Below are 27,475 nucleotides of genomic sequence, written 5' to 3' on the forward strand. Positions count from 1 at the left end.
GTGAGAGTTGTAGTATCACCTTTCACAGCAGAGCTTAGACTAAATGCAGCTCCCCCACACACACACACTCCTGCAGCGGAAGCTAATGGACCTGCACAGTGTAAAGGTGTTTTCCTTGCACATGCAAACGCACACAAAAGGCATCAGAAGCCACTCGGCGTTCTGGGTTTTCCTGAGAGAAGATTGAATGACATTAAGCCTTTATCTCTCCTGCTCAAACCCCCGCACACCGTTACTGCAGGTTGCTGCACAGCGATGCGTTTGCATGGCGAGGTAACGGCGTCACAAAAGAATTACAAAACCGCCGCATTAGCCAGGAAGCTCAGTCATTGTCAGGAGGGTAAGTGATATGTGGGTCATGGGTTTGAGTTTCACAGAAATTTCACAAAAAAAGAAACTCAAGGAAATGTGACGTTTCCCCTCGGGGGGGGCGGGGGAAACCGACACCGCTGAGCACCACCTCTGAAACTTAACACATGAATCCAGTTTGGATTAATAAGAGAAGATCCTCTGCCGTGTTATGATAAAAAACATTGTTAAACAGTTATTATATTGTGTCTTTTTTCCTCTTTGTGTTACGGCCAAATGCAGCTCCAGCCTTGATTTCCCACTAAGAGCTGATATCTAAACTCTTCTCGCCAGCGCCCGGTGTTTCATCAGAGATAATGTTATTCCCTCGAGTGAGGACGTTTTTTAAATCGATGCTCTATACATATGCTCTTCCTCTCTTTGTTAAATGTGTCTTTTAAAGTGTCGCGTCTCTATAAAAGCTTGTGCATTTACCTCGGCTGTAAATTCCCCCCGGAGAACAGGAGCTGAATAACATCGCAAGGTTAACGTCAGAGCATTTTTCTTACTATTCCGCGCACATCGACTTTCTGTTCTCATTACAGCTCTACATACATTAGCTTAATAAACATTGCAAAAAAAGCGTGTGGCCTATCCCCCCTCTTACCACCGGGCCTGTCAGTGCTGCATTAATTTGGTTACTGTATTAATCAGTCACACCTTATCCTTGTAATGAGCTGTGTAATTTGCCCTAGTCGTGTACTGAGAAGAGTGGGTAAGGAAAAAGAGAGATGGATGGGATTAGAGCACAAAAGAATGAAGAGGCAGAGCAGGCACCTTCCTCCAGCAGAGAAAAAGGGCATTTTATTAAATCAGATCTTCAGTTTATGCTCCGCGTGCAGCCACAAAGGCTGGTTCTCCCTCGGGACGCTTGCTGCCTGGCATTTCCTGCTCTGGGACGGCCCTGTCCAGATTAGAGGAAATTGATTTAATGGCTTTAGTTTAATGGCTGGAAAGGCTGCGTCCTCAGTGGATGCTTTCTCGTTCTCTTCCTTTAGCTTCTCTCTATGTTGTCGCGCCTGTTCTCGCTTTCTTCTTTCTCGTCCCCTTCATGTTCGCACACAGTGTTCCTCTATTTTCCTTGCAGCAGGTGTCGGTGTTTGTGTATTCGTAAGCATGTGTGGATGCTTCGGGGAGATGCCGCTCGAGGAGACAGTTTAGCTGGCAAGTCTGTTGGTTTAATAAAGAGACAGAAGTGGGATCAATGTCTGTGGTAAACCAACACCTCCAGCCCGGGGCCCAGCAGGGTGTTCAATTAACTGCAGCCGGTACACACCATCATCAGCGGGGGGGGCTCCTGCTCGCCATCACTGCCGCTCAATACACACACGCAGGAACTTTTAAGATATTTGAGAGTAACGCCGCGTGGCAGAAGAATCAGCGATGCTTGACCAGTCCCCGGCATAAAACTGGAGTTCACGTGCTCCAATTTCCAGTATCGGGCGTAATCCGGAGAGAATGGTGCTCACACTGTTCTGTTGTGGTTCCGGAGAGGGTCAGCCAGAATACACATCTTTACCTTCACTTGTGAAAGTGTCAACACCCCGCTGAGCCTCAGGGACCCGGCGCCTCCGGAGAAAATCCTCAGAATGAGATGGAGAAAAAAACGCTATTGATGAAAGAAACAAATGTCCAGCGTTTATTCATGAAGCTGCAGGAGCAACGTCAGAGTTATATTAAATAGACATGTAACCACCTGACTGTGACCCTAAAACTATTTTCAATCAGCTTCCCGCTATAAGTAATGACGTTTTTTTATTAAAACTATTTATTTGCCATCAGTTTGAAAAGTTTTAATTATTTAGTTTTATTTCATTGGTGCTCATCTCACTGGTTTTGAAGTAGGAAAAGTTAATGTCACATATTTGAGTTAGGGTTTAGCAATATCTGAAATACAATTATTAATCAGAAGATATCACCTTACATACATGCAAACTGTATATATTTTGCAAACATAATTATATTGTTGCAGTGCCTTCATGCAAACCTCCTGGTAGTTGTAGAAATACAGGAAACTGCTTGTTAGGTAAATAAAATCCTTTCTGTTCGGAGACAGCGGTTCATAACAGTTTTCTTGTTCCTGTCAGGAGCAGCATCCCAGAACAAAGGTCTCACTGTGGAGCGAGTCCTGCTGTGTTGAATCTATGAAATTGAAATACAAACAGTGATCTGGCAGAGAGACACGCCCTGAAACAGACGCGTGTTTGAGTTGAGGCACGTGTGTTTGTACAGAGATGATGAACTGCACATATACCTGCATAGGTCACTGACCGGTGGGCGCCAACTTTCAGGCGGGAACGACAAAACAGAAACATACAAATGGCAAGTAAAGTAAAAACCACTTCATAGTGAATAAAAACTTCTCGTCATTAACCGTATATTTTCTTTTCACTTTCAAACTCTTAGTTCAACCGATTGTTTGAAAGTACACATACGTTCATGGCTATTTACACGTTATTTAAGTGTCACGTAGAAGAGAAGGTGCAGCACCAGCATCTCCACTGTCAAAATAAGGAAGAAGATGAAAATTAGAGCGTTAAATTGGATTTAACTGGATTTAAGTTGAGCCGATAGCTACTGCAGAGTAATTAGACCCGGGAGTGAAAGCTGATTGTATCCATTCCCAGTGCAGACACAAAACAGATGTTAGTGGGTTTCATGACCAGTGGAAAAGGGGGCAACGCAGACAGAACCAGTCCCACTCACACCTACGAGCAATGTGGAGACGGCTGTTGAAGAAAACCTGGGACTGTGGTGGAGGAAGAACCTGGAGAAGAACCCACAGAGACACGTAGGGAACTTCTCAAACCCAGGAGCTTCTTGCTGGGAGGAGACCAACCCAGATGAACAACCCATAGGCTGGACATGACATCACCACCTCACTGTGATAAACAGCTGATTGATAATAATATATAAAAAAAACAAATGAGCTCATATTCATTTTCCCATGTGACCCGACAGATGGGTGTTCTTGGACGGAACCCATTCAGAGTGCAATTAATTAAACACAGACACCACAGTGACACGAGACCATTTCCCCCAAACAGTCTGTGCGACAGTTAATAAAGACGACCCTGGGGTTTTGACTAATGAGCAAGGTAATTATATGGCCACATACAATGTGATTATCTGCGGCGTGCGGAGGTCAGTGCGAGGACACGCACACGTGTTCCCGGCCCCGGTGCCGAGGGGCCGTTAACGAAGGGAAGCAGGATGGCTCCAGTCCTCCTCCCCAGTCCCCTGAGGTCCCATGTTATTTTAATGTTTCCCATCTGACATCGGCCATGCATGTCCAGCTCTGTTAGTTAGCGGCACGGAGAAGCCGGCGCAGCCAGTCTGTCTGCGGGGTTACCTCGCATGATGCTGCGTGGTGTGTTGAGTGTGACAGACGAGGGGAAGCGGCGCGCTATCTAGGTTATCCATTCAGACGGCTCGTTGAGCGGCAGAGGCCTCGAGCGCCGCGATTATGAGTCACCGCCGAACGAATCCTTCCCTTGTTTTCTGGCTTTTATGAAGCTGAGATGAATAATTAGAGCTGCTGGGTTATAATTCATGGAAAAAGTGATGTGCAGGATTGTACACAACTGGGAAAAAGTGTCATCTTCATCATTTTTATCTTCTTCAGTTATGTTTTTAAGTTGCTCAGCTGTTGTTTCCAGAGAGTTTTATGAATGCAAACCATTGAAGCACCTGGATATTCTTTGTTTAGGGGATTACGTTGTGTTTACAGGATTTTGGCATCGCTGCTCTTCATCCAGGTATTTCAGCTGAACCGTTTCAGACGTGCCACTGTTTGCTAGTTTGTACACAGAGTGTCACAGTTTACTGACTTCCCAGTTAAATCCCTGGATTAATACTGGTAATGGGTTGTGGTTCGTTGCTTATCCAGCAGAGGCACCAAGAGGGTACCGGCATCATTATATCAGCTTCACAAATAATGCATACATGTTCAAACGCTCAGTAAATAACGTCCCCGTGGGGGTGCAGCATTCAAAGCGCCGGCTGCAACTTCAATGAGATCAAACGCCACACGTTTGTTTTATAGTCCAATTACACAGCAGAGATAAACTCTCCCGCAAAAAACTTTCCACATGTCCTAAAAAACACGCTTATGGTTTCAAAACAAAACTATTGCCAATCGCGTTGATTTATAATCTGAGAGCTTCTCGTGACGTCCAGGATTCTGCTCCGGCTGCCAATTTCAAGTGCTGCATTTTAATCTGGAAGTGAAATACAATAAATATGTCATGTTTCTCCCGGCAGTTCATTAATAATTAGATTTCAACGTACTCTTTCTCTATCACTTATTCACTGCAGCACCGCGCATCCAGGGAGACTTTTAATATTTCACTCTCTCGCGAGGAGTCTCGGGATGCAAACATTAAAGGGAATGTTTTTAGAACAAAAAAAGTTCAGTTCGGCAGAAGGCCTGACTCATTTACTTGCTCAAACAATCCTCAGTTATTTATATTTGCTTTAGGCAATGTAAAGTCTAACTCCACCTAAACCTTTACGCTCTCCCTAATCTGCAGCGCTGCACTCCCGCTGTTTGTTTGTCTTTCATCTAGGTCGGCCCCCACCCCCCCTTTTGTAACGTTCCTCTCGGTTTGTTCACTATCTGCACAGTTTGAGATATCACGACTCGTTCTCTGACCCGGAAGCTGTGTGAGATCACTCGTGTTTGTACTGTACAAAGACAGAAAACCAACAGCCACAGGGTTGAATATAGAAAAAAGCACAAGAAGCTCTAATTTGAACTTGTCACTGTTCCATATTCATTACTCTCTGCTCATTTTGGATATTTTCATATTTTTTGCAAAACCCACAGGAATAAACGTCTCCGCTAATAGAAAATAGATGTTTCCGTGCAGATATAATTGAAGTCTATTGTAGGACTTCCTTTGTGTGTCAGAACATTTCCAGCTCAGAGTCACATTAAATATCTACTATTTCAAACATTGCAGTTAATAAAACATCCAGTAACTTGCAAATAAAAGTGACGGGGAGCAGCAGAAAGAAGCCGGGAGTGGGTTATTTCCACCAGGAAGGAAACGACAATAATGTTAAACACCACTTGCTGCCAACATCGATCTTTATTGACATTAAAATATCGGCATCCAGCCTGTACGAGTTGGCCCAGACGCAAGCTTTGTCTCGTGATTCTCGTAGACTAAATATTGACTTGGCACGGCTTTACAATGACTGACGTTTCACCGCTGGTTTTACACACTGCTCCGGGATTCAGTTCCTAGTCGTCAGAATGCATTCGCCGCTCCGCCGGCACTTCACTGAAAGAGAAAACGAACTCAGCCGGAGCCAAAAGGTGTCACACTTCACCACGGCTACCTGATATCTGACAGCATCAGTCAGAATCACACCCTGTGCTTTCTCCAAACATCTCCGCACTGCCAAAAGATCCTGTGTGGCTTTTCACCTTGTGCCGCGGTCGAGGAGATATTGTCTGTGTCGTAACTCATGTGAAGGATTAAATCTCTGCGCTGATGCTCAACCCCTGTGGGGGGGAAAACACACCTTTTGTTGTTCGTCCCGCGGCTCTTTCTGTCACATTTTCACCAAACACCTTCGCTCACCGACATCAAATGGTGAGCAGCTTGCCTCTTGGCCGCGTCTCACACACACAGACTCCCACCGCCACACCTCTGTGCAGAGCAGGACCCTGAGCTGTGATATTTTATTCAGCAAAAAAATGCCTGGTTTGAATTCCCAATCCTCTTAAGCGAGGATATTGCCACAGTGGGTAGCTGCTGCCTCTCGGCTGCCAGGCAAAGGCATCTCTGCAGCGCGTGTCCTCTGTGCGCGGCTGGCACGGAAACACAGGATTGGGAAGCCTTCATCGTGATAGCAGTTCACTCTGAGTGCTCACTTCACATTACTGGCCCCTTTGCTCAGCCACTTACTACAGTTGACAGCAGACCAGAGCTTTGAAACCCGAGTCTTTCAGAGATAGACGCTTAGAGGATTTATTTATTTACGTTAGAGGATTTTGAGAAGCTCAACACATCCACAACACATCACTGCTGCTACACCTCCTGGTTCTTATCGGTCACGACTCACGACACTTTCTTATTCCCAGTTCCACCTTGTCCATCGACCTCAAGAAAAAGAAATCCCTGCTCTTTGCAACCATTTGACTTATGGCCGCAGAATCATTTGCAATACTCGCTCAAGCATCGCAGGAAATCACGACCTAGGGGTGGGCGATATATATAAGATATACTTGATGTTGACGTCCGCTAGCTTAGGCACTTCCTGTGGACTTTTATGAATTTAACATTTGTACAGTGATTTAGAGAACATCTCAAAATATCGAGATATATTTCGTGTATCGCGATATAGCCTAAAATGTTGCGATATTTGTTTGAGGCCCTATCGCCCGGCCCCAACACGACCCTCAAGAAAAGAGGAGAGTAGGACTATTGGCTGCTTTGCACCCTTTGTGGAAACCGGCTCCTCCAGGATCTTTGTCTTGATGACTTCTGTTTCCAGAGCCAACTTTTTCTTTCTTCAAGCGAGTGAAGAAAAAGCCACGAACCTGCTTCCAGTTAACACCGACGCTCACATGCCCACATGTATCAGTGTGGACGCAGCCCAGGCATCTGGGAGTTCAGGAGGTGGTTTAAATTGGAGCATGAGATCATCGGGGGGGTTATTGTGGCTTGATGTAGGACTGTCATGGTGCTGAGCCCGAAGGCAAAGCTCTCAATTTACCACTCACTTTATGTCCCATCCCACACCTGTCATCCTGAGGTTTGGTCGGTGATGGGAAGAGAATGATTGCGGATACAATCCGGCCGGAATGAGTGTCGCACACAGGGTGGCGTGGAATCCGACCGATTCAGGGTCGAAGCGCTGGTCCGTGTCGCTGAAAGGAGAATATCTCCCAGATGCCTCCCACTGGTTCCAGTCACACCCAACTGGGACAGAGCCAGAGGGCACGGGAGCGTTGTTATTTCCTCCCTGAGCAGGGAAGACCTCGAGAATCTGGATAAGCAGCAGGAAGTGGTCAGAAGGATAAATGGATGAGTTTCAAACACGTGAAAACAGAAACGATACTATTTGCAGAATAGTCTCCCCTGTAATTGTTATTCTAAACTATATCATATCTTCTTATCATTCATTGAGTTTTATCATGATCATCTTTATTATTTGGTTTGTAAAATCTTATGATGGATGCTTACATGTTTTTATTTGTTGTACGGTTATAAACAGGATGAACACTTTAATCCGCAGGGAGGGATGATTCGTGGAAGACATATTCTGCTTCGTCAGCAGATTCATGTTCCATCATAAGACCACAGTGGAGTAAATGAATTATAAATCATGTGTAATTGACCTAATCACCTCTCTTGGCACCAGTTTTCTGCACATGCAGGAGCATGAGGAGCATCAGGAGCATCTCCAGGGCCTGATTTGCTCTGCATGGTTTCCCTCGGTCACCTGATGAAATCTGATGCGGTTCAAAGCATATGGACTAAATAGAGGGTGTGTTATAGATTATATGATGTGATTTGTCCTCCAGCACTTTTCTGCGTATCTCGTTTCTTTTTCTCACCGTCTGGGAGGAGAAACTGTAGCATGACATGAAAAAAAAAAAAAGAAATCCAATACGCTCCGTGAAAGAAAAGTGGGGAAAACTACCTGAATCCACCCAGGATTTATCTCAGTTTGTCCATGAGGTGTAATGTTTGCAGACTCATTACCGGTGAAAAGGATGACTGCTCGTTACGTAACAGAGAAAAGATCACAACTGAAAGGTAGAGGGCCACCGGCGGAAAGCGCCTGCCAGTCAATCACGTGACTAATGGCTCCGCACCGACCTGTAGATCTCAGCGATATTAGCTCTGCTGGCATGTTAACATTAATCGACCGCCCATTAGTCTAATGATGGGTCACATTAGCCGCAGGCAGCTGGCACAGGCCTGCGAGTTGTGATAAGGCTGCTGAAGCGGCCTGTTTGTCTGTGAGTGCAGCTGTTAGTGGAGGGCTGTGGTCGCAGCATAGTGTTCCCTTTCAGCGGCTGCATCTCGACGGTTGCAGGGGCGGCATTGTCTCCAGCAACAGACATCAGATCACTGGTGCTTCTGTTTGCTTTGCTCGCTCCGGGTCTTTATTTGTTTTTCTTTTGGCGTGTCCATTAACAGGAGCTGTGGTTAGAAGAGGTTGAACAGTAAAAACAACGTCCCTCTACTGGAAGAGAATTATACTTTTAATGTTGCACAGGATTCAACATGGTGTAATACAGTGATCGAAATGAAAATGAAGGCAAATAAGAATAATTAAAAGTCTCTTTTTGTATCATCAATCAAACAAAGACAATTTGGGCTTTTAATGAGGCCTAATATATATAAAAGTCAGTCATGTTCACTGGGTTTGATTGTTTATGATTAATTCTGCAATATTTCCCTAAATATCTCTACAAACCCTGAGACTAAAACATGTAACTGTCCCCACACAGTAAATCCACTAGATTGTATTTAGATCTGCACAAATTGTAAAGATCCATGAATTAAATTAAATGAGAAATCAAGGAAAACTGATCCCACAATGTGATAAATTATTCCTCAATCTGCACCAAACTTGAACTGGTTCTTCCTTCATCCACACCCCATCCTTCCACCAGATTCTGTGGTAATCCGTCCACTGGTTTTCGTTGTAAAGCTGATAGCTCACAAAACAAACCAACACAAATGAAAAAAGCTCCTTGTTGCAGGTAATAAAAGAGGAAAGCCCGGAGCCTGCCGGGGTTAAGACCCTCATCCGCTCAGGTGGTTCTGTTGTAAGCCATTTCCCCGGCAGTCTCTTTTTAATGCATGACATAAAATGCCCGAGGAAATAACTTCCTACACTTCTGTATATGATTGTTGACAATAGAAGAAATACATTAAACCAGCAGCCTCCAGCCTCAGACCACTATAGGTCACTGGGGCCTCGTGAAAAAAACCCTTTTGCTCAGATGGAGCAGCCCATCTGCTTCACCAGCAGTTTAATGGATCCTGTTGGGTTTATCCCTCCCCTCATATGTATGCATACAAACATGCTATACGCCCTCGCAACACACATCAGGGGACTGCGTCGCACTGGAGGACCCAGAATGCCTCATTGTTCCAGGTCTGAGTGGCCGTTACAGATGTTTATCATGGAGACTGGAGACGTCGCTGAACGTACGGAGACCTCTCCTCACGCCGTGTGTCCTCCTCCTCCTCCTCCTCCTCCTCTCACAATCTCTCCTCTTATCTCCTGCTCCCTTCTCTCTCTCCCCCCCCTCCTCCCTCTTATCTGTGAGTCTTGATTGGATGCTGAGCCAGCAGTAGCGGCAGTAGGGCTCATAAATATATCCGTGAAAAAGGGGGATGCTGCCTGTACATTTTGATATATCCTGAATTATTTTTTTACCGCGGGTGATTTATTATTGAGGAGAAGTGTCGTGCAGTATACGAGCCAAGGTTTTCCAGCGACACTGTGTCTCTTGAAAAGTCAGACATCCTGTTCTCTGGGTTAAAAACCTGAAATTGGCTTTGGGCTCAGTGTAAACAATTACCAACAGTAATCTTATGTTAATATTCTTTTTACCTGGATCCGTGTTATGTTGTTGTTGCACTGGAGGGTTCTTCAGTGCCGTTGCATCAGGAAGAGCCTAAAACTATTTCGATGAGCTGAAACTAAGAATACGTACGGTACCTTTCTTAAGTATTCCATCTCTGGGGAAGTGAAGCAGACACATCCCAGCATCCAGCTCCACGTCCCTGTGCTGCAGAACGAGCCGTGTCTCCTGTCTGTGCTACTCCCAGCGCCGCCGCTCCCTCTGCAGCAATGAGCTCCATTTCAGGGCTTGTTGCGGGAAAATCTCCAATCTAACACAACTCTCTTACTCTAGCTTAAGTACAACAAATCCTACATGCACAGCTGTAGCTTAGTGCCCCGTGGCAACATATCATCCCCCCCGTCGTATCTCCGTCTGTGATCCTGACCCCGCGGCCACATCGAGACTGCAGATCCCAGGAGCCCTGCGTTCCATCGCCGGGCCTAATGGAGCCGGGCAGAGCTTGTTCACTATTTATGTCACTTGGGTCCTAATTTAATAATCGCCTTCGTTTGAACTTTATTCCCAGAGACCCACTTTAACCGTTTCAGTGAAACAAAGGCCACTTTTTACGTCTTTGTGTCGGCCCTGGCGTCGGCTCAGTCCCACTTGACTAATGAGACCTGAAGGAGAAGCTGCCGGCTGTGCACTAGATATTGGATCTGCCGTTACACACTCTGTGGCCTCGAATAGCTCCAGGTACAGTCGTTAATTAACCGTCTTTGAGTCACAAGAGATTGTTTGTCTCAAATTGATAAATGAAGATATTATTTCAACAAGAGCCGTTCGTGTGTGTGCGATGGCAGAAATCCACTCAGACCTGTTTTCTACTTTGTGCTTTTTCTATCTTTGGGTTAAACACACATTGGGAATCGTTTTTCTTTTGGGGTATGTTTGTAATTCGTGGCATGTTTTTGTTTAAATGCATTTCAAGTGTTTTTCCTCCGTCGCTTCCTTGTCCTCCGTCTCTGAACGATGACTCCTCGTTGAATTGTATAAAACACTGACGCAGGAGAGAGTCACAAGTTCTCAAGTGTTTCGTAAAACCTTCCTGTTGATGTTGGACATGAGGGAATATCTGAACCTAATGCACTTTAAATGTGACGTGAACACAGATGTCATTCTCTGAAAATGCAGCTAAGCATATAGCTGTGCAGCGTGGAACCCATAAATGTTGTACATTTGTATTTCTTGTGTACTTCTACTACTACAGTACCGTCGTGGGCACGTGACGGGTGTGTTTACATGTCACGAGACACGTGTTTGTGTCTCTAGAAAGACGTCTCGTGTGAAATTTGGCGAGTCCAAACCCGGGGGTGTCATGTTTACATCACTGCCAACGGTCGCCGTCTCACTTTATAAACGTGAGGAGGGCCAACGGTTTCACATGGAGGGAGACACGTGCACTAATATGTACACACACACACACATGCACTAACATGAACATGAACCTGGACTAGTCACAAAAAAAACGCTCGGATCCCAGCAACACACACACACACACTCAGAGAGTCAGTGTTATTCTCTGCTCAGGATGCCGTCACTCCTCTATATCTTTAGATAGAAAACAGTTGTCGGCTTTTTAAAATCTCATGGATACACAGTGTTTATATATAACTCTCTCATATAAACTTGATATGAACTTGCAGGACTGGATTTTATGACAGGAGTGTAAAAAGCAGGTCTTAAATTATACGAAGGGAAAAGCTCCACGTGAACTTTTGCCAAACTTCAAACTGAACCTGACTATCTCCTCTTGAGTACGACTCTGACCCCACTCTCTATTAGATAAACACAGCATGAAGCCGTGCGGGTGAACTATTATCTGCACTTCTTAATTGAGGCTGTTTCTGGGGTGATGTGACAGACGGCTTCCCCTATTGTGCACGTATGTGTGCACGCCTGCATGCACCCACATACTGTATCTCAAACACACACAGATCATGCTGTGAAGTCAACCGCGCAGGCATTCTATCTCTGTCGTCTTTGTTTATCTGCAGCAGCCACCCTCCCCTCTCTCTTCCTTACTTAGCCGTCCTCTTTTGTCTCTACCTTCTCTTTGATTCCCGAGGAGCTCGGGGTGGAGAGCATGCGGGGGTCAGCCGGCCAAATTGGCGCAGCGCTGAATAGCTATTTTCTTGGGTGAAATAGAGTGTGTGAGTGCGTCGGCTGCTGCTTCTTCTTCGGCAGCCTCGCACACGCGGTGAACTTGAGCGCACCGAAACCCCCCTGACCTTTTTGTGTGCATGCATCCATACGGTACGTGCGGGCGGGTTTCTTTATGCGTGTAATTGTGTGTCGGCGCCTGCAAAACTCAATGCGCGTATGTGAGGAATGTTTGAAGGTATGTTTGTGTACGTTGGGCTATTTTGAACACAGACTCTTTGAGGTGTGACAGAGTCTCGCCGCCATCTGTGCCACATAACGGCTGCTGTGCATCAGGTCAAACAAGACGGTCCTGCTACAGTTCATCCTCATCTTTGTCCCAGTCGGAGAGAATATCTGCAGCGCTGGCTGTGCCCTGAGGGGATTTACTGCTCCGACAAGAACTGACTAACGCTCGTCATGTTCCATTTGTCTAAGAAGCTTTTCATCTCCCCTACAGGTTAATTAACAACGAGCTGCCTCATCTGCAGTTTTGTCAAACCATATGTTTCATGTATCTCCAGACTCTATTAATATATCTATAATTGCACCTTTACATGCTTTTTCTTGCTTTTTATGTCCAGTGGCCGGAGCCTTTATGTTTTCTGGTTCTTCGTTCGTTCGCCTGTCCGTCTCATTCTTCTGTTCACGATATCTCAAGATCGCCTTGAGGGACATTTTGTCCAATTTGGTACAAACTCTCACTTGGACTCGTGGATTTACTGATTGGATCTCGGTGGTTAAATGTCAAAGGTCAAGGCCACGGTGGGCTTACAGAACCTGTTACTGGCCTCCTGAACACGAGAGCTTCAGTTTGCCTCTAAGGGAGTTCTTCGATTTGGAACCGTTGTCACTTGGAGCCAGAGATTAAGTGATTAGCTTTAAGTGTTTAAAGGTCAAAGGTCACATGGACCTCATATGGAAAATGCATGTCGACTTTACTGAACAACTAATAATGACGTGGGATCCTAAACACCATGTCCAATCAGTCCATATAAAGTCTTTTGTCCCCATAACCTAAAGTTCATTCCAGACCATGAATAACAGTGTGTGTATAATTACACAGTCCTGCGTTATGGATATGATCCACAGTACAACGATTGTGTTTTTTTTTCTTCCTTTAAAAGTTTAATAATCCTCAGCAAGTTGTAATTAAAAGCCAACAAGCGAACTACAAGAATTCCATGTAATATATATGCTGCAGAACGACTTTATTTGCTTTGAATAGGACTTTGATTATAATCTATGTGGGTTTTGCATAAATTTACCATCGTGTGATATATTGGAAAATATACTATTATATTTTGATGATGATTTCAATCACATTTTTCAGTCCTAAAGGAGAAACAAGCCGAGTGGAGAAAGAGAAAGCACCGAGGGATTATAACAGTGACGGGGGAATAGGAGCTGTTATTTTCTGTAATATAAAACGACTCATTTCATGTTTTTGGATCAATTACACTTGGTTTTCACATTCCGGATCCAATGCTCCCTTGCAGTCCGATCGGACAAATAAAACAACCCACCTGCGGGTAGAGCTGATTGGTTTTTCTAAACGCTGCCTCTAAAGAAAAGAAACTGAAAAGAGGAAAAAAGTGGAACCATTGAATGTGCAGCCGTTAAAAGCCGGAGCGGCCCGAGGCTCGGGGAAGATCCTGCCGATCGAAACCTTCGCCGCATTAAAGGAGAGAAAGGGATGATTTATCTGGAGCTGAACAACGTGCGGACTCGCTGTTTTTTGTTTTTAAATCCTGCGGTAAACGACATTTTGTCCTGCGCCTGTATATACATTTTGTCTGCACATTTAATTCCTCTTCAGAAGCTGGAACGGCCCCAGCACGGAGTCGAGTGTTTGTCTGTCTCCACCTGAAGGACTTTTCAAGGGACCGGCGAGGACAATGAGAGCCGACAGGGCCGATAGCCACTCATTGACTTCTTTGTTAACGTCCTCAACCCCTCCAGAAAATAGAAGTGTGCTTATTGTTGCTTCGGTTTGGACGTTTGACCTTTGCTGCTCAGAGTGATGCGTGTGCAGAGCGAGACATGAGGAGGCTGTTTTCACAGGCTGGAGGAATTTGTTATTCTCTACACTTTAAAACCTCAGATTGATAAATGCACAGAACAGGACAGGCTGTGTTTTGTGAGGTTTTAATGTGAAGAAGTATCATGCTTAGTTTGTAATGTACGTGTGTTGTAGTTCTTTCTCCAGATATTATCAGATATTGTAAGTAATTCTGGGACGTTCCTTTTTCTCTGTCGTACTTGATATAGATATTAAATTTCAACCAATCACATGGTTCTGTAGGTTTTGTAGAAGGACTTTATTCATATCTATATATTTTACAGGTTTGCAAACTTTGAAGTTATATGTGAACGTTTTACAAGCAGTTTACAGGAGAAAGAGTCTTTCTAAGAATCTTCAACGAGGTAATTCTTGTTTTTTTGTTTGCTTTTGTGAATAAAAACCACAGCTGAATATTTTTATATCCTAAAACCAGCCTGGAGGGGATTTTTAACTAGAGCGGTATAATTCAGTTTGTGCTCAATCTGGATCCACACACAATACACATTCATGTGCATCGTTATTGTAATGTGAACATGAAGTAGTCACACAAACATGCTTCGCTGTACATATATACGACACCAACCCCAGATACCCTGTCATGTATAGTAGCTCCCGACACGTAGTTTTTTTTTTAAAGGCTACCCGATCATTACGCAGATTCCAATCCACCAAAGCAGAAACACAAAGCGGAGGTGGCGGTGACGGGCTGCTGACAGCTCGCCCTGCCCGTCGCCTCTCCTCCTCCTCCCAGGATGCAGTGGGGCTGGGTTTCTTCAACCGTTCCCACGTACTACTACACAAACATACACTTTATTTAACACACACGTACTTTATCTGATGTCGTCATTGGAGGCATGTAGGCTGCACATTTAATTGGAAAAAAAATAATAGGTGTGAGAATGAATTGTTGAAGCATTGAGTTAATTAGTTTTACGTGAGACATTCTGGATGACTCCATTTTTTTATGCGGCTATAAAATTATAGCAGGAAGTGGAGGTTGGTTATAAAAACCCACCAACGGCGATGAACAACGTGACAGCTCCCCTGTAGTGAGGCCAGAGCCATCTTGATCGCCCCCTGGCAGCAGTACAGCTCATAAACCCTGCCTCCTCCATGTTAGTACACGGCACATGGACCAAACTAAATAGTCAAAATAAACATCCTAAAATCTCCCTCGTGATAAATCAAGTATTTCATCTGTATTAGCTCTTTGGAATATATTATACACAAGATATTACTTCGAGTGCACAGCTTGCAAAGTGCAAGATGTCGGCTCCTACGTCTCGGATATTTCTACATTTTTGTTCCACATGAGGAAGCCGTCCATCTTTATATATAAAGTCTATGTTTTATATGCTACACCTCAAAGAAGGGTGTTTCATTAAGCTGTGAGCGTGACTGCAGAGTGGGAGTGGGGAGCATCTGGTGGACTCGCTCCTGAGGTGTGGAAGTCTGAACACACACCCTGAAGCTGGGCTCCTTTCCCCCGTCTGCCGTTCCACTAAAGATTCAAAGTGTAGAATTCATCCTGACTTCCAACGTCAGACATATTTCCGTATCCTCACACACGCAGAAACCTGCACATGCTACGTATAGAAACTCCACATGGACACACTTTCCCTCAAGTTCATTTGGCAAATACACGCTGGCAAACTCTGGGTGAACTCCTACGCAAAAAGAAAAACATCTCTCATGCACGTATAGTCCCGTGTCTGGCCTAGGCCTGAATCTATATGTTCTCCATGTGCGTGTGTGTGCGTGTGTGTGTCTGTGCGTGTCTGTGTGTGTCTGTGTGTGTGTAACATCCATGAAAAGAAAACATGGGAAAGATGAAATGATTGAGTAACTGTTTTATTTTATTCCTCGGGGACGTTTGCAATGAAAACTCCGAACTCTGCGCGCTGACAGCCTCGGTTCTGGCCACATTCTTCAGCTGCCTCGCCGTCCGCTCTCTGTTTTCCTCGCTCCACCATTTTGCTCTGCTTCTTATCATCGTCTCGCATTTATGAGTTGAAACTTCTCTGACAATGTTGAGAGAAGTGAAGCTCTAAACAATGAGGTGTGTTTGCACTGTAAGAAATGGTGCTGTGTGTGTGTGTGTGTAGTAGCTAGCCTGTACTGCCATGCACATCTGCATCTTGAGTGTGTCTGTTGTGTATGAAGAAGGCCTTGGAGCTGATCACATCTTGGAAGGGACCACACAGGCGCTGGAGTGGGAGCCGGTGGGAATCAGGGGCCCCTGGCCCTCGGTTCCCAAACCCGACTCTGTGCCAAGAAAATCACCTTCCAGCCTGTTGGCTCCACCTTTTGGGCCCCGCCAGCTTCTCCTCCTCCTTTACCACCTTCTCCTCTTTCACATATTCTGCTGTGTTCCAGTCAGGAAAAGATGGAGATCATAGTGTGAGGGGGTGTAGCTGTGGCTCTGGGGCCCGGGGGCCTCACCAGGCCTCGTAGGCTTCATTTCACCCTTTGTGTGCGTGTGTGTGCATGCATGTGTGTGTGTGTGTGTATCTTTGGTCCCTCCGCAGAGTGTGTTTTATTGCTCATTACAGAGGTGTCTGAGATGTGGACATGAATGGAAAAGCTTGAGGGGGGGGGAAAGGTGACACACAGTGTTTGCGTGCGCAGGTTTGTGCACACCTGTTAGTACTGTAAAGTACAAACACTGTAAAAGGAACAGTTCCTGTCAGTTCTGCAGGGAAATAATTTAATGAGTCACATTAGAGTTAAAGTTAAATTCACAGTTTCCCCCCCCAAAAAAACAGATTCTGTACATTAATTTCATATTTTTCCTCCGTGCTGAACGAGCACGTCGACAGAATGGAGGAAATAGAAATGTGTTTTTCGGTCACACGATGCCAGTTGGATCTGTAAACAGCCGGAGCCTGATATCCACTCCCCTGCTTATATATCTGTGCATCTGCCCTCCCTGAACTCAGAGAGGAGGTTGGCATGCACATGTCCTGAATAACTGACTCACGCGGCTCCTTCCTCTTTGGGACTGAGCCGCGTTCGTGCTGCGGCCCGAGATCTCAAATATGGTCCGGACGGCAACATCTAACAGGGTGAGGCCATTGAGCATCGTGCATGATGTACGTTGTTTTTCTCCTGCCGGTCGCTATATTTGGGCCTCGACCATGAATCAGTGCATGTTTACTGACCTAATTACCAGACTGCTGCACCCCCCAGGACCCACCTGCACACTGTGTGTCACCGACAGCAACACCTGTACCAGTTGTTCCACTGCAGTCGACAGCTAATAAAGACGTTGAGACGGAATCAAACAGACGTGTTTCAGTTCAGAAGGAGCTGTGAGTCTTTTCTTAATGCTTCTCTCCTCTTGGGGCTCTGACTGCCCCCCCCCCCCAAACGTAAACCCATCCCATTTGTTGAGGCTTTGCTGTTTTCCTTGATATTTATATCATTTTATTTTGTGCCTTTGTTTATTCGCCTGACACGAGTCTGGTCTGTTTTATTTGAGCTGCGGCTGGTGCCTGGATCCCAGCCCTGTTGGTAACCTCCGAGAAGCCCAGTGCACGGTGTACGCAGTGACGCACACACACACACACACACACACACACGCACACGCACGCACTGCAACGCTGACTGGCTTGTGTATTGCAACACTACGTGCACATAATTGCTGTTGTTTCACAACCACTGTGGGAGACATGTGATTTTATATAAAACAAACAAGTCTATAAATGAATGCCTCTCTATATATTAATAAACAGAATAGCTTGTAAACTGATATGTTTATTCACTGTTCTTTATGTGAAATCAGACACGGAACACAATGAAAACACACTTTGTTAAAATATATCAATCAGATACAGAAATCTTTACTTATATAATATGTTATCTATTTTGTGTTTTATATTACTTAAAAACATATTCTGGGTTTTTCCCAGTATGTGTTTTGCAGAAAGCAAAACCGTAGTCAACATGTATTTATAGTTTTCTTTATGATAAACCTGTCCTCGCTGTGGCTGTGTGTGGGGGGGGGGGTTTCCCCCGTTGCTTCATCGCTAATCTTGGAAAAGGAGACCTCTCCCCGGGCTGTTGGCATAGCAACAGCACCTGTGTGGGCGCACCACAGAGATGAAGCCAGGGAAACGGGAGGCAGAGCAGAGCGAGTGCCCAGATTGCTGGCACAGCCGGACAAAGTTACCCATAGAGTCAGTGTGTGTGTCTGTTGTGAGTGTGGGTATGTGTGTGTGTGTGTTGTGAGTGTGAGTGTGTGCGCTTGCATACTTTGCGTATAAAGAAACTCCTGCTGGCAGTCAAATCAATCACAATTTTTGGCTGAAATTAATGGTTTCTCGCTTCGCTCATTAGGAATAGTTTCCTTTTTGTTCTTTAAATAGCAGACTGTTTTGTTAAAGAGGCTAATTTCCATCAAACCACAGATAAAGTGTTGGCTCACACAGACGGTTACTGTGAACCTCGGTGTTATAGACCATTAAACGACCTTTGCATATTTAACCTCAGAAGCAATCAGCGGCTCTGTGAGTTTCTCATTTTCAACGATGTGTGCTGTCTTGTTACAGAGAGACATTTCCATTAGCTGTGAGGAAATTAACAAGTGCAGATAAGTGGGCATCTCGGGGAAAATACTATATAATAAGCACACATGCATTGAGCCTCCATTTTTCACAGAGAGAGCAGTTTTCCTTAAGGTGGCCTGAGCCGGGAGGGGGGTGGGGGGGATGTAAGGAAGGAGAAACAGCTGAATGTCTGCTTTTTTCGGGTGTTGTGGGGGTGGGGGGGAGAGAGCGCAGGAAGTGACACGACGAGCCGATACAAAAGGAAACGATTTGTTGGATGGTTTTAAAATCTGCAGCCTCTGGAAGTGTCGGCGCTCTGCAGAGCTCACGGGGGCCACCTTCAGAAAAGAGGAAAGAAAAAAGAGAAGTGAGCTGGATTTGTTTTCCCAATGCAGTCACATTCTTGGCAGCACCTTAACTCGTCCCGGCCAAAGGAGGGAGGGAGGGAAGAGGAGGGATAAGAGAGGTGGAGAGAGAGAGAGAGCCGAGGGGCGGAGGGAGGGAAAGTGGATGAGGAATGAGAGAAAGTGCAGATTTTTTTCTTTCTTTTGGCTCGCTGCCTGGTTCATTATGAGTTAATATGTAATATCCATCTATAGGTGTACTTTAATCTTTGGCTCACCTATAATCAGACGTGTGTTTTTATCTTTTCTTCCACGTACACACAGGTCTTGTAAAAGTATATATACATTGCCTGGTATGGCCCCCGATGACAGAATGTTCTGGTTCATGTTTACTCTCGTAAGTTACACAAACCAGTCACAGGACGTCCATGGATGTCCCCACTGCTCTTAGCCTAGTTGGTCTGTCTCTATAGAAACCTTGATTCTTCTCTTTCACCACTGTTACAAACGGAGATCGTTGCAGTTTGTTATAGTGAAGTTTAACTTGTCTTTTGGACAGAAACTCTCTCAATCAATTCAAGGTTATGTTTTCACCCTTGTTCAACTGATTTCCACGAAGCTTGTTGTGAGGATGTGGTTTAGAGAAGAACCCATAAACGTTTGATTCAAGGTTGTCTTTTCTTTAAGAGAATCGTTGCTGCTCTCCTTTGCTCTATATCATTGTAAATGGAAAAACTTTCTTAAAAGGCCTAAAAGATGCACAAAAAGAAAGAAATCAGGACACAAATAGAGCTTTAAAGAAAAGCGATTTCATGATGCTGCTCGTTACCATGTACATGTTGTTCACCACAGTGGAGCGATAAGAATGAGAGACTGTGTGACACTGGGGGGGACGAGAGCAGCGGCTGGCGGATCGTTAGAGAGCCTGTGCCCTGCAAGTATGCAGATGTCTCGTGTAAATTTATGTCTTTCGATTGCTCATCCGTCCCAGTGCCAGGCGCCAGCCAGTTCTGCCTTGCTGTGCCACTGGCCTTCTCTTTGCACTTCCCCCTAACAGCTACTGGCTGAGGTGCCACTGAGGAGCCGGGGAGGTGTGGAGGGGGGGGGGGACCCTTGACTCTCTCGGTGGTGCTGGTGGTTGCACGGGGCAGTTTTTTGTGTGTTGACAGGCTCCTCTGGGTAAACAGAGGTTGAGGATGAGCTCCTGTCTTCCTGTTTGAACTAGCGCCGCTCGTCTCTGCAGATCCAGCTTCACAACTGTCCCCTTTTCATCTCCGTCCACCTCTTGGGGTTTGGTGCGATCTTGGCTGGCTTATGAGACAACGGACCCCTGGACAGAGACGTTTAAAAGAGCCCGTCCCCTCTGACATGAGAGGAAGACACCCAGACTTAAAGAGACTTAACAACTATGAGCGTTTCACTTGTTGTTGTGTGTCTCTGAAGTTGTTTAGTGGCCGTGTTGCTTCTCATTGTGTTAATTTGTGCGTCTCTTTGAAGTTCAAGGGATCCAAACTAACTGAGCTGTGAAAGAGCTTCAGCTTTCCCAGGGTTTTTCTTTTTAAAGCCGTATCATAGCCATTATCATCATCATCAGTTCTTGAAAGTGACACGCAGACGACCGGCGAGCGAGGTGAAGACAGCCGGAGAAGTGGTGAAAAATCTGTGGAAAACCAAAGCAAACTATGGGACGGAAAGATAAACGAGACGCGGAGAGAAATTAGATGAAAGGCGCAGATAAGGCAGAGTAATTGAAAAGAAGATAATAAGAGAAACGGCGACGAAAACATACATTGGAATCTAAACGTCTGAGATCAGTTTCCCAAAAGGAAAATATAGACGCTAAATGCGCACTTTCCCCCGAAACTGCTGTCAGACGTTTGGATTCCACTGAACAAAAAACTGCCATGTGGCCACGCGCCCAGTTTGTCCTATGTGTCCTTGGCGAGTGCAGACGTATCTATATGTACGCCCCAAACATGCAAACAGAATAAGAAACATATTGTTACCAGCAGAGCCAGGGTAGGACACTGTGTTCCCATTTTCAGCAACTCAGCAGAGAGGGATTTGGAGTGTGTACTATATAAAGGCTTACTGATATACACACCGAGATGTGGGCTCTTTAAAAAATGTGTTGTAGTAACAAACACCCTGATCTTAATACACCAGTCAGAAGAATTCCGTCAAAACCTAAAGGAACTGTTGTTTGCTTGTTCAACATCGGACTTTGGGAGACGTGACACGGAGTGAGCGCCGCCGATCGCGGCCTGAAGGCTCGGTGTCAAAGTGGGTCAAAGTTCAGACCTTTGGAAACCAGAGATTCGTGCCTGGCCTGTTCGTGCCTGGCCCTGGGGCGTCGAGCGTGACGAGCTGATGCAGTCAGGTGCCACCGTGGTAAACAAATGGATGCGTGCAGTGTCTGATTAGTTGTGTTTATTGTCCTCCATCTGACAAAGCGTTAAACATTGACGTTTTTATGAACGTGGGAGTCTGCGTTTGTGCAAACTCGCGGCCTCAAGGTCAAGGTCAGGTTTACGAAGACGCCTGCACAGGTAGCGTTTAGTCACTGTGACCTTTTCATAATCCCTTAGTACTAATTAGCCTGGCGAGCGAGGGAGCGGAGACGCAGCGTGAAACATGATCCTTTTGCCTTTGACGGCTTGCGGGCCCGCGGTGCTAACACCCACCTGCCCCCTCTCCACCTCCATTTCCTCCATGACCAGACTGCACACGGCTCATCAACAACTCGGCCTTATCCTGCTCCATCACTTAACCACTAATTGCACGAGCCACCCTTGGGAGTGGGGGGGGGGGGGCACTGACCCCGACATTTTCATGCCACGGCGTTCATGGTGTGAATGTTAACGAGGGCTGGAATGCGCTCACTGCTGTCGAGCGGCGTACGCACCATCTTCACCGGCGGCTCCGCTCTACCTGCTGAGGTCTAACCCTTCTGCGGTCATGGGGAAAGATGATTCTGTAATTGTTGTGTGGTTATTTTAGGCTCATTCTAAATTTAAATGAAAAGACTTCTGAGTGAACCTTAACACAGAAGGTCTGTTTCAGCGAATTAGGCAAATGACACATCGGAGCACATCTGTAATCTGCTGCAGGTCGGAACACGCCTGCAGCTGCGAGAAGCCGAGTTTTCACAGGTAGACGGTGGGATTATCTTGTAGTGTGAGCTTAAAGTCAATGACTCAAATAATTGGTCCGAGAATCGGGGGTGAGATAACGCCAAAGAGGCAGACGTCTCTTTATAAGTGTGTTTCTTCCCAGTTCTTTCACTGAAGTCAGGAAACGCTTAGTAAAGGAAGTTAGAGACTCATTCTGCTCATATTCAGTTTGATGGTTTTACTTAGTGTTCTGACTTATAAAGGTTCACATGCTCTAATGTTCAGGAAACACATCACTGTCCTCAGACCTGTCAATCGCTGCAGCTCCTCTTTTCAGCCTCTGTCTCAAACACCTGTCTCTTTAAGGCCCCTCCTCCTGATAAAGCCCAGTCTGCTCTGATTGGCCAGCTGGTTCACTCTGTTGGGATTGGTCAACGGCCTCCAACAGAACGAATTGGCTTGTCCGCTCTTGCTTTACTTGGTTGCGTTGGGGGGGGGGGGCGTGTCAAACCAATTGATGGGCGTGTTTTATGCAAATGTGGTGCCCTGTGATGATGATGCAGAAGTTTGGTCGAGTTGTTTGAAGATCTTCTGTGTTTTCTGTGGCGCTGGAGCTTTTTAACTTTGCAGAACTTTTACATTGACAAAAAAAATTTGAGGAAAGAAACTGAAAACAAATCATATTTCTCCTCGGAATTTTACATTTGTTCATCTGGCTAGTATTTCGACATTAACTACATAAGTGTCAAGTTGGGTGAACGTATCTTAATAAGCTGTGAAAGTGCAGATGGAAAGGTCATGAATGGATAATGTATAATTACTGTCGGTCCCTTCAGCTCGAAAACCACTGAAGATGATTGGTTGTTAGTCTTTATCTCTTCTGGGGCCTTTTTAACCCATTTTTAGACTGAGAGCTAAAAACTCGTTCTTTTTAAAGGAACAGCAACTCCAACATTTTACGTTCATTCCCAGTTCAGTGCTCGTCTGAAAGGAGCAACAGTTTGTGTTTCAGGTTTCGTCTGAAGTTTCCAAGAAGTACCTTAAAGTCCAGAGCGACTCGAAGGCAGTAACATTTATACGTTGAGGCTCCTGTGAGCTGCTTCACCGGAGCAGATGTTAGACAATAGCATCTTAAATCTGCCCTTTATCCTCTTTGCTGCAAACGATCAAAGTGCTTCACTTCTGTTCTCTGTGCAGAAACAAATCCCTAAATGTTGTTTCAGGGCCCTGTTTCTTTAACAACAACAACAACAACAACAACCTAAACATCCTTGAAGTTAACGATATCCCCGCGCTGTGGAACCACATTTCACGCTGCCCTGCTTGTTACTGAAGGATTCATCCACCTCTGTTTTCTCTCTGCTCTCTTTCTGATGAACAGAGGGACATCGATCTCTTTGGCCCGGAACAGAGGAGAGAGAGAGAGTAGGTCATGTTTAATTAATTCTGAGCTTCTCCAGGCATCAACATGCACTCACTAGTTATTCTTTTGATGCATTTTAAAGTCTGTATTTCAGAGCATGCAATTAAAGGTGAACCCTGCTTGGGGGGGGAAATGCCAGTTTTTTTTTTTAGTTTTTTTGCAGGCCCAATTAAAATGTGCAGGCTGTACTGGAAGGGAGGAAAATCAAGGTGCATGTGGCTGAGCCATGTGAGTTGTGGCGTGTGTGGGAGTGAGGGAGTTATTGTCAAACATCTGAGAGCGTTTGAGAGTGAGACATTTATTTTCACAGGAGATATCACACTTAGACTGCAACCACTAATTAGATTTATGATCAGTCATGAAAACCTCTTTAATTATAATGACTCCATATAAAGATGGACGACACGCACCACTTCCCCTTTAAAAAACAAAGTAGCCAGATACTGACGCTGCCATCTTGTGCCAGTGACATCATTCAGGGCCAGAGTCTGCGTATTAATGATACACCCCCCCCGACCAATCACAAATCTATCTCAGCTGTCAATCAAATAAGTAGTTAAAACGAAACTTAATCATTGACACGTCAGTCAGTTTGGTGAGATTGACCTATAATGACAGAAATCATTTGGCGCAAGTTTTAATTTGGTATATTTAGGGGGTGGGGTTTATGAACTATACTGCAGCCAGCCACCAGGGGGCCACCAAGACATTTTTTAGTCTTCTATTTGGGGAGCTGCCATGTCATCCATCTTTATATACAGTCATATTTGTATATATATATAAAGTCTATACTAGAGACACACAGCAGCAATCTACAGGACAAACTCTCTGTGGCACATCTGGAACTTTCTTCGTAACTTCTTGTAATCAAACTCTCTTGGTTACGTTTCTTTTGCGTAAATATCGTCTGATCTTTAACTGTGACGTTCATACGCTGCCTGGTTTCGGGTCCATCTTCATGTGCAGTCATTGGTTGCAAAGATGTGCATCAGAATCTTTCACACTATTGCTCCACTGCTGTCTCAACCCTATAGCGCCACCTTGCAGGTTTGAAGCAGACCTGCGTATATATATATAGTTTTCATATAGTTTTCTCTACACACAAAGATCTGCACCATGAGCTGGGTAATAACATTTTGTTGCTCATTGACGTGCGCCGACCATAAACGGCTGTATAATAAATCAGTAACTGATCCTCGCACATTCGCAGACGCGTATCTATATATGTACATTTGTGCTGAAACCAGCTCCACGCCCCAACATTTGACTTGCGACACGTCCTGTTCTTTTCCTGTTATTTGTCTTCGTCTCCTGATAAGTGCGTTTATTTTGTCCTCATTCCAAGAGACGCCTAAGTCAAGTTTCTCTTTCCCCCTTTCATCAACTTTACCTCCATACGTCTCTCCAGAACACAATGTGTTATATTATCTCGCACTCTTTCATTCCCTCTTTCCTACCCACTTTGTCCTTATCTCCGAATTTCCCAGCGTCTTTCCTCGAGCATGCTATGTGCTCTGTTCCGGCCCCACACCACTTGACAAATTGACCCTGGATATAGGGGATATTAGTGTAAGCATAACTTTCTGGGTGGGAGCGAGGGTGAATGAGTACATACAAGGACACAGTAGTTAAGATGAAAGATGGCAGCTATATGGTGCGCGGGGGGGTAATCTTTCAAAGACGAGTGTTAACATTGTCCGAGTGTTATTTGTCCTTGCGACTCGTCCAGGTTAGCATGTTCCGAGCCGTAAAGACACTTGAGTTCGGCTTCGTCCATCACCGTGAGCTCATCTCATCTAGACACTTTTACTTCTACACAACAATAACAATCATTTGTCCAGCTCTCTTGGAAAGCAAGACATTTCAAATCTACTTTTTGTTTTCTTAACAATCCCCGTGGTGCGCGACGGCTACGTGCACGCTGACCGGGATCTGACGGACGCACACCCTGCAGGGACCACCCTGAAGGACATGTTCGTTTGCTGTTTTATGTTTTTTTGTTGGTTTTTCTCCCACAAAAAGGAAATTTAATTTGGCCACATATGGCCTGGAGGTCTAAAGTCGCCCTCCCCTGTCGTAAAGAGACGTCTTAAATTACTAATGGTGCACAACCACGGCTATAAGTTCGGCCACACTTGTGGAATTTCCATGTTTTTCCAGACGTGGGACATTTGTTCATTTACTTTGCTGATGCTCAGAATTAATATCACTTGCTCACCATACAGCACCCCCCCTCCCCTCCCTCCTTTCCTGTGTGTTCTCTCTGTCACACTGTGATAAACAGCTAATTGTGCTGCAAACACAAACAACAACAGCGAGGCTAGTGCCACTCCAACAGTCAATGTGACGGAGTGAAGGGGATCGTCCTCTGGGAGTCAGAGTGTGTCACCACGCACCCGTTCAGGGTCAAATCTGCCTGATCTCTTTCAGAACGATGAATGGAGTCTCTCAGTGTCTCCCTGACTGTGTGTGTGTGTGTGTGTGTGTGTGTGTGTGTGTGTGTGTGTGTGTGTGTGTGTGTGTGTGTGTGTGTGTGTGTGTGTGTGTGTGTGTGTGTGTGTGTGTGTGTGTGTGTGTGTGTGTGTGTGTGTGTGTGTCATATGTGTGAATGTGCTCAAGGGCATACTTGAAGAATGGTGTTTGATGTGTTGTGCACATGGGTCTTAATTAAGCCTCTTTTCATTAGAAACAAATTAAATGGGAATAAGCTCGCACTCACTCGCTGTGTGGATGTTTCAGATGCAATTAGCTGATCGAAGTAGTGAAAAATTGGTGTCAGCAGTAATTTTAAAGTGCTTCATTCACCGGAAAATTGAACGGGTTCTTCTCTCATCCCGACCACAGCCTTCCAAGTTTCTCCATAATCCATCCAGTAGTTTTTGCGTAATCCTGCAAACTAACAAATGGAAGTAAACATTTACTGGAACCTTACAACCTTGTGTGATCTGCTTTTTAAAAGATGCTTACAAATAAACGTTGTATTACAATTATTGTTATTTTCTGCCTTCAGCAGGTTTCTAGGATGCGGATCAGTTGCCAAATGCAAAATAATGACCATGCATGGAGATGATGAAATATTCCCGTTGCCTGCAGAGAAATGCTGTTTTGAATATTGCTTATAATCGCTCTATTAGGAGCAATAGCAATAATAATATCAGTCACGTCTAAGGCTATTGTCATGCCCTGTATCCCACTGTTCCGGATTAGAAAGTCATTGAACCGGGGATTAGCGGAGGAAAGAATAAAGCCTTCCTTGGACAACAGAGGAGGGAGGCAGGGGCTAATGGATCAAGACCTCCTGAGCACTTACACACACGCACACGCATACACACCAGCACACGTTCCCCTTCACGTAGATTCAGCTGCTCATCCTACAGCTACTTAACCCTGAGCAAGAGGTGACAACCAGTAAGCACTTTTCCAGCAACGATCCAGTTGTAGCAGCAACAGTTGAGGGCCAGAGAGCTTCCCCTCTGACCTCCAGGGCCACCGTATCCCCTCTTAACTCGCTGTGTGTGACTTGTAGGAATCCCGCTGCCGCCGGCCGCATGAGGAAAAGCCTACGTTTCACATGACTACGGGTCATGTAATGTGAGGTGGAATGTGAAACACGTCCGCACGGGGGACTCGGAGGAGTTGACAGCATGACACGACATAGACACAACATGCGGTCCAGCATTTAGCCAAGCGCTCGTTTGGTCACTTGCTTGGAAAGAGGTTTTGGTGGAACACCTTATTTAAGACTAATTGAATGATCCCTGGCACAAAACCCCGATGCTTTCGGGATCCGGGACGTCTCGTTGAGGGGGATTTGGGGCTTGGGTTTCGTAATTTTGCCATGGAATGTGTTTCGAAATGTCTCGCTCTCTCTCTCTCACTGTGCGATCTA

The 27,475-nt window shown here is 45.3% G+C and overlaps 1 protein-coding gene across 2 annotated transcripts in view; it reads left to right on the forward strand.

The window, feature by feature from the left end:
• The window catches only part of LOC118100181 (thyroid hormone receptor alpha-B), a 120,585-nt gene that overhangs the window by 64,733 nt on the left and 28,377 nt on the right, over positions 1-27,475 (forward strand). The gene's annotated exons all lie outside the window — the stretch shown is intronic.

This window comes from Hippoglossus stenolepis, chromosome 21, assembly GCF_022539355.2.
Source record: "Hippoglossus stenolepis isolate QCI-W04-F060 chromosome 21, HSTE1.2, whole genome shotgun sequence".
Lineage (NCBI taxonomy): Eukaryota > Metazoa > Chordata > Actinopteri > Pleuronectiformes > Pleuronectidae > Hippoglossus > Hippoglossus stenolepis.